Consider the following 7,278-nt stretch of genomic DNA (forward strand, 5'->3'; position numbering starts at 1 on the left):
ATCCAGCTCAATGCCTCTCATGCGTCACGCCACAGGAAAGGTGGAGGCCTTGTACAAGAACTCCTAACCTTCTGAGACCACGTGTCTCCCCTATAGAATCATAGAATCATAGAATAGTAGGGTTGGAAAGGGCCTACAAGGCCATCGAGCAACCCCCTGCTCAATGCAGGAATCCAAGTCAGAGCATCCCTGACAGATGGCTGTCCAGCCTCATCTTGAATGCCTCCAGTGTGGGAGAGCCCACTACCTCCCCAAGTAATTGGTTCCATTGTTGTATTGCTCTTACAGTCAGGAAGATTTTCCTGATGTCCAGCCGGAATCTGGCTTCCTGTCACTTGAGCCCATTCTTCCATGTCCTTCACTCTGGGATGATCGAGAAGAGATCCTGGCCTTCCTCTCTGTGACAACCTTTCAAGGACTTGAAGAGCGCTATCGTATCTCCCCTCAATATAGGAGTATATCCTATATATATCCCCACAATATTTCCTGATCTTCTTTGGGAGAGCAGGAAAGGTAGGAAGCCTTGTGCAAGACCCTTTCCTGGCCACCCCAAACACTGCTGCCATGCTGCCATGAGAGGCACAGAAGCGGCAAATGGATTTTTTTTGGGGGGGGCACTCTGGAGAAGATAGGAGGCCTTGTGCAAAGCCTCCTCTCTTCCTTCCACCTGCCCCCCAGGCAGTCCTGCTCAGGTGGTACTAGTGGCAAAAGCCCTCCAGCCCAAGCCCACCAGACTAAGCGGGTGAGACAAATGAAATGGCAGACTGTGGCCATTTCATTTGTCTTCCAGTGTGGCAGTTTCTGTCCTCTGCCCACCCCCCTACATGCCGATCAGCTGTGAGGCAGCACACAGCGGAGGCACTGTGGTTGCACATTGTTATGAGAGTCCAATAGACGCTCATTTCATGTTTAAACCTTAAAAAAAATGAAATTGAATTTTTAAAAGGAAATAGCATTCCAGCAACTGCAATGGAAGAGGAAATGCCCCAACTTGGCAACAGCTTGTCTGGCAAGAGGGGTGGGCTGTTGCGGGCGGGGAGGGGGAGAAGACGTGGCAGGGTGCCATTGGGCACCCCCAAGTGGCACCATCAGGAGGGGAAGGTCTGTCAGAGCCCTGTTAAGCTCTGCGCCCCTCCCAACCAACCTCTCTTGCTCTCGCAGCTCCCCTCCCTTCAACAGACAGAGTCGTCACTCCCGGGCTTCAGGGGCGATGGCACTCACCCCTGGCAGCACACATGTCCTGCACCCCTCTCCTCCCTCTGCGCCGCTGCTTGCTCCTGCACTGCAGCGGGTGCAGCAGCCAGCTCCAGCTGGTCCGCCCCGCCGGTGGTGGTGGCCAGAGCTTGCAGCCACCTCTGAGGGCGGCAGCGATCACGCTGGCCGGTATGCGCAACCTGCACCCTCTCTTTGCGTCTTCCACTCACCCTCGGGCCGTGGTGGACGCGGCGGCCGGCTCTTCACCCTCTGGCCACAGCACATGTGGCGGCTGGCTCGGGTTGGCCCCAGTCATCGCCAGCGGCAGGGGATTGCCGAGTTGGCAAGCCACGTGCAGCTCACACTGCCCTGCGATGCGGCAACCACCGAGCTGGCCCTGATCTGGGCTCTCTCGCACCTCCATTGGGGGCCTTCTCTGGGCCAGCTTTTTCCAGGCCTTCGGACCTCAAGTTTGGGGGTTTTCTGGGGGAGGGCAATCGCATTAAATGTCTGGTGGGCCTCTGAGGCCTTGCCTCCAGTCTGTGAGCCACCAGGGCAGCCTCTTACTACTTAGGGCCCTGCATCTGTCTTCCCGTTCAAGCAAGTTCCATTCTGTGACTGTTGAGCACCCCCCCTTTTCTCAAGCCATCATGACCCCAAAGAAGGGACAGGGGGGCAGAAAGGGCAAGGGTAAAGCTCCACGACTCCCCACAAAAAGGCCACAACATAGGCACGATTCTGGGACAGAGTATGACGTGGGCCCAGCCTTGCCTTCAATTCTCACACGTTTGGAAGCAGCAGAATGCATTTCCGAGATCGCCCCCCCACTCCTCCGGCCAGGCCTGGCAAAGCCACGGCAGTCCAGCCCAAGAGGACGCGGCAGCAGACGCAACGTTCACTGTTGCTTTCCTTTGCAGCACGGCTGAATGCCATTGAGGCCTCCACCTTGTCTTCACAGGCTCATCCAGGCAGCACACCACCGCTGGAGGCAGTTCATCCTCCTGAGACATCTCTGTCAGCAAATGGCATCCCTGCTTTAGCCATGATAGGCTACGTAAGTATCACAGCAAAAATAGGGAAGCGAATGGCATGCCTTTCGTGGGGTGGTGGGGCAGGGGGCTTCATTCCGCGATGGATTTCGAGATCATCATCAATTCATCAATTCTCTGACATCCCTAGTAAAAATATACATAGCCTATCACGGGCCAGCGTAGGGGAGCAAATGGCGTCCCCTATGCAGGATGCCATTGGTGTCTGCAACAGCCCGGCAGCGGCTGGAGGCCCCACTCCGGGTTGGACTGGCCATGGAGCGGAGCTGGCGAGGCAGGATTCTGGGGGGGAGGAATGGATCACCTCCCCCCCATCGAGGATTCCAAGGGGAGGAACGGATCGCCTCCCTCCACCTGCGAACCCCAGCGGAGCCAGGTAAGCAGGGTTTCATACACCCCTAGCACAACATCTCTTTCTGGGCCCGCCATGTGCCAGGTTTGGCAAACCCAATTGCCGATATAAGACAATATATAATGATTCTTAATTTGGCAAGAGGATAACCTGAGGATTTATTCATAATAATCTGGAAATCTAAAATTGGTAGTGCTTAGGAATAGGGACTAGAAAAGGGTGTTAAATAGTATCTTTTGTAGGAATCTCTGAGACAGTGAATCTGGAACATTGTAGGGATGGGTAAGAAAGTCATTAAGTTCTCACTTCAATGCAAACTTACTAAATTCACACTTCATGAACCCAAAGATGAACCAGAATGCAATTAGATGTCAAGACCTACACTTTCACAAAGTTTTCAATGCAGTTACACTAGGGGTGTATGAACCCCACTCACCCGAGTCCGCTGGGGGGTCCACGGGGGGGGAGGCAATCCGTTTCTCCCCCCAGAATCCTCCCCAGCCAGCTCCACTCTGTGGCGAGGATTTCTGTCCGCTGCCGGTCTGCCAACACAAATGGCGTCTGGCGTAGCGGATGCCATTTGCATCCCTGCTCTTTGCTGTGATAGGCTACGTGAATCATTTTTGGCAGCGGATGGCAGCAGAGTGAGCGGATGGACCTGGACCTGGCCGGTAGCAGGTAGGATCCAGCGGACGCGAACTTCACAGGGTGGCGGAGGTGAGTGGCCCGTTCTCCCATGGACTCCGGGGGGGATTCTTTAGAATCCAAAATAAAAATTCTGGATTCTTTAGAATCCGCGAAAAGCTGCGAGACCAGGTAAGTGGCTTTCGTGCACTCCTACTATCACAGCAAAAATAGGGAAGCGAATGGCGGCCGCAGATGCAGCCTCTATTCGCAAAGCGGTGCGAACAGCACCAGGTAAGTGTCCCGTTTCGCGTGCCTTTTGCGGGGGGGTGGCGAGGGGGTCTTCGTTCCACCACGGATTTCGGGGGGCCAAGTGCACTGGCATTCAGCCTCACCAAGATCCATGGCGGAATTCTCTGACATCCCTAGTAAATATATACGTAGCCTATCACGGGCCAGCATAGGGGCGCAAACGGCATCCCCTGCACAGGACACCATTTGTGTCCGCAGTAGGCCAGCAGTGGCTGGAGGCCCCACTCCGGGTTGGACTGGCTGCGGAGCGGAGCCGGCCGGGCAGGATTCTGGGGGGGTGGAACAGATCACCTCCCCCCCTTCGAGGATTCCGGGGGGAGGAACAGATAGCCTCCCCCCACCTGCGGACCCCAGCGGAGCCAGATAAGCGGGGTTTCGTACACCCCTAGAACATCCGGTTTCGGGCCCGCCATGTGCCGCGTTTGGCAAACCCAATTGCTGATGCTTTGTCATGAAATCAGATCAACAGTTTCCAGGCCTTAGCCCCATGGGTGCATCTGTTACCAGATCCCATCCCTGCAGTACAATGGACGATTACCGTACTGAATCCGAGCATGCCATACTGAATTCCATAGCTCACAGTACTAGAGCCGCCTACGACAGAGCACACAGGGAGTTCTGCGCCTTTCGGCGTGAACTTCAGTTACAGGATTCCTGGCCCTTACCTCTAGATCATTTGATGCAATTTTGCATCTCTTTAAAGAACAAGGGGCTATCTGCCAGGAACATAAGTGGCAAGCTTGCCGTTTTAGCCTTCTGGGCCACAATGATGGGAGTGACTGACTTCATGTAAGATGTCAGGGTTAGACGTGCAGTGCAGGGTTGGGCATGGATGGCGCCTGCTTTAGCAGATTTAGCAGAGGTGCCCTCTCTCTCCAGATATCCTTGGGCTCCAGAGATTATGGCCCTCCATTTGCACTTCCCAGGATGAAGTTTCCCTGTTGCATGCAGCGGCCTTAACGGCCTTCTTCAGGGTCCTTAGGATTTCAGGGTTGGTTTGGGCTTCCAAATCTGACTTGTCTGGGAGGGCCTTGAGAAACACCAATGTACAGGCCTGTCCCAATGTCATCCAGCTACACATTCGTAGGTCAAAGACTGATCAGTACGGCAAGGGCACGACAGTGGCCCTAGGCCAGGCGCAAGTCAATGGGTTATGCCCCATCAGGGCCCTACGGGTTGGTGTTTTTTTTTTCTGGAATGCCATGGGTCTAGGGAGGGACCCCTGTTTTGTCACTCCAATGGTTCACCATTGTCAGGATTTCAATTCTGGGCTGTCACCAAATCAGCTCTATTCTAGGGATGTCAGAGAATTCCGCGATGGATCTCGGTGAGGCCGAATGCCAGTGCATTTGGCCCCCCGAAATCCATCGCGAAACGGCCTGCCACCCCCCGCCCTCACGGTTCGCCCCCGGGACAAGACTTACCTGGGGAGGATGTTCCAGACGGCAGCAGCTCCAGCGGTGGCGGTGGCGGCTAGTCTTCCAAATGGCTGCCGCCGCCGCCATTTGCAGTCTGTGTCTTTTTTTCTTTTTTCCCCATAGACGTGATAGGCTATGTAAAGACTTATGTAGCCTATCACGTCTGGGTTTTTTTTAAAAAAAAACGCATATGCAAATGGTGGCGGCTACGGCCGCTGCCATTTGCATTCCTTATTTTTCGCCATCTTAGTCTATGTCAATATTTATGTAGACTAAGATGAAGAAAAGAAAGGGGAATGCAAATAGCACCCACTACGCTATTTGCATTCCCCTTTCTTTTCTTTATCTTAGTCTATGTAAATATTGACGTAGACTAAGACGACGAAAAATAAAGAACGCCAAATTTGCGTACGCATGGGGTTTTTGTTGTTGTTACCCAGAGCCTCCGTGGCCGGAAATCCGGCTGCGGATGGCCCTGGCCTGGGCCTGGCCAGCTGCTCTGCGGAGCCGCTGCAGAGCACAGCCGGCCGTCGAGGATTCCAGGGTGGAGGACCGGATTGCCTCTCCCCCACAATGAACAGAATCCACGAAAAGGTAAGTCACTTTCATACATCCCTACTCTATTCATGCTAGGCCTAGGTCATTTTCGATTCAGAATCCACTCTTTTCACATTGGAGCAGCCTCCTCGGCAGCCGCTTTAAGTTTCTCCCACAGGCAAGTTATGGTTTTGGGAAGATGGCGCTTCGAAGTGTTCTGGTCTTACCTTCGTGATTTGTCTGCTTCTTCTTGATACAATTTTCCCTTTGCTTGCCCTAATGTTCCTATTCTTTAGAACATTGGACTTGACGTACGCTGGTATGGGCGTTCATATGTAGGCACAGTATGGTGTTTTGGGCTGCACGAAGGGCTTCTACATCGGCCTTCAGATCTCAGTTTCAGTTACCCCGACACGTCACGATCCAGTGGCTTGGCAGACAGGGCATGCGGTGGGAGTCCCTCCTCCCCACCCCATTCCACCAAGGCTTGGTCAGTCTTCCTCCACAGGTCCTGGTGCTACACCTTGGGGGGAACGATTTGGGCTAGAAGCCAGGCAAAGACCTGATCGAGCAGGCCTTGGCTGATTTGCAGGTGATCTGGCATAACTGGCCAGAGGTATCCATATTGTGGTCCTTGAGGCTCCCATGGATCAATTGGAAGGCTTGGAATAATGCTGCAATTGAACGGGCACGATGGAAAATTAAGTCAACAGAGAAATGGCATGGTGGCTATGTGAACATGGTGATGGGTTCATCACCCACCAGGAGGGGGAGCTCTACGGACAGGATGGTGTCCAGTTGTCCAGTGGAGGGAATGACATAATTTTGTGCGATCTGCAAGAGGGCCTGCGGGAAGTCCTTCAACGCAGGTGGGGGGAGTTTTACAAGCAATAGGCTTGTTACTCCTGGTGGCGGCTAGGACGGGCAAAGGAAGAAAGAGATCAGGTATAGTGTGCATGCAGAGGCACCTTAGGGTGACAGGTGACGCCTGAGGCCCCCCGAATGGGTTGTGTGGCTCGGCGGGGGGATAAGTGTTGCCTGGGAGACCAAGCCTCCTCGCTCACCCAGGTGTTGTGCGGCACTGGGAGGGAGTGACCGGAGAAGGTCCACCTCCCCAGAAGGGGCAGTCCGGAAGGGTGGCGAGATGGACGCCACCCCTCAGGCTGGGTGTGTTTTCAGCCAAGAAGTGCCAGCTAGTTGCTGGCACAGTCAGGTGCCCGTCCTAGGTACCCCGTTGCAGATATTTTCAATAAATGTGGCCCAATTTTCTATCCAAGCCTTGTTGTCTGACTCTTCTTTGACACATCTCCACTCGCAATAGGAAGCTAGTAGCCTATAATTTATTCAGAAACAATTTAATATGGTTTATATGATCATATGTGTGTGTGTGTGTGTGTGTGTGCGTGTGTATACATTAGAATGTGTTTTTTACTCACTGCCTTAACTATAGTTTAAACTGCTGTAACTCAGCCATTTTTAAGCTAAAGGAGCCAGAATTTTGAGAATGTCTACCACACAGGGGTTCTAATGTTATGTTTCTCCCATTTTGCCCCCCTCATCTTAGGATCCGGCCCCCCCAGAGACTGTGGTGGAATGGACTACCCCCCTGCCACCACCCAAAATCCCCCCCAGAACGGACCTACCTGGTGGTAGCGGCGGCTCCAGCAGTGGTGGCGGCTCTGGGTCATCTTCCGGCCACTGCCAGGCTGTGGCCGCAAATAGCAGCCACTACGCTGGCCGCCATTTGAGCCCCTGCTCTTTTCCGTAATAGGCTACGTAGATACGTACGTAG

Source organism: Heloderma suspectum, chromosome 6 (genome assembly GCF_057233095.1).
Source record: "Heloderma suspectum isolate Gila_16-S chromosome 6, 16-S_ref, whole genome shotgun sequence".
Taxonomy (NCBI): Eukaryota; Metazoa; Chordata; class Lepidosauria; order Squamata; family Helodermatidae; genus Heloderma; species Heloderma suspectum.